The sequence below is a fragment of the Microtus ochrogaster genome, chromosome 4 (genome assembly GCF_000317375.1).
Source record: "Microtus ochrogaster isolate Prairie Vole_2 chromosome 4, MicOch1.0, whole genome shotgun sequence".
In the NCBI taxonomy this organism is placed as follows: Eukaryota; Metazoa; Chordata; class Mammalia; order Rodentia; family Cricetidae; genus Microtus; species Microtus ochrogaster.
This window is the reverse complement of record NC_022011.1, coordinates 45,014,958-45,015,933: the sequence shown is the minus strand read 5'-3', so window position 1 is coordinate 45,015,933 and position 976 is coordinate 45,014,958. Positions and strand designations below refer to the sequence as shown.

The following is a 976-nucleotide window of genomic DNA, read 5'->3' as shown; positions in this document are numbered from 1 at the left end:
GCGGAGGTGGAGGGTGGGTAGAAGGTGATGGTGGGTGAGACCCGGGTGGCAGAGGTGGAGGGTGGGTAGAAGGTGATGGTGGGTGAGACCCGGGTAGTGGAGGTGAAGGGTGGGTAGAAGGTGATGGTGGGTGAGACCCGGGTGGTGGAGGTGAAGGGTGGGTAGAAGGTGATGATGGGTGAGACCCGGGTGGCGGAGGTGGAGGGTGGGTAGAAAGAAGGTTTGAGGTCCAAAGAGCCTTACTGGTCTGGTGAGGGGCACTGGATAAGGCTGAAGAACTCTCTGATATTTCCCTATTGGGACTGATGACCCGGCTACCAGCAGCAGGGGACACAGGGAAATATTGAATTCTTTTCAGATACTTCCACTCGGTGGGGGCACTGGGATCTTGATTAACACAGCAAAAAAAGAATTTCAGAATGAGTTTTTATTACCAGTTTATGGATATATATGGTGTGTGTGTGTGTGTGTGTGTGTGTGTGTGTGTGTGTGTGTATAATGGGGAAGAAACAAAGGGGAGGACACAACTTACAGGAGTCTGTCCTCTTCCACCATGTAAATTCTGGGTTTGGGATCAAACAGGTTGTCAGGCAGGTGGCAGGTTCTTCCACTACTCGGCCATCATGCTGGCCATGGACCCTTTCCTTCCTTTCTCCCTCCTTTCATTTTTTCTTTTTTCTTTTCCCTGTATTTTGAGACAAGGTTTTGCTCTGTGGTCATGGCTGGCCTGCAATCGTAGAGATCTGCCTGCCTATAGAAGATTTTCCCACCATACCCGGCATCACCCCCTGCTCTTAACGTTCATGTTTGAATCCACCTTAAAACCTCTTTGTAGCCGGGCGGTGGTGGCGCACGCCTTTAATCCCAGCACTCGGGAGGCGGAGGCAGGTGGATCTCTGTGAGTTCGAGACCAGCCTGGTCTACAGAGCTAGTTCCAGGACAGGCTCCAAAGCCACAGAGAAACCCTGTCTCGAAA

The 976-nt window shown here is 51.7% G+C and overlaps 1 protein-coding gene across 1 annotated transcript in view; it reads left to right on the top strand.

Moving 5' to 3' along the window:
• Aif1l (allograft inflammatory factor 1 like) overlaps window positions 1–976 on the top strand; it is a 26,565-nt gene that overhangs the window by 15,684 nt on the left and 9,905 nt on the right. The gene's annotated exons all lie outside the window — the stretch shown is intronic.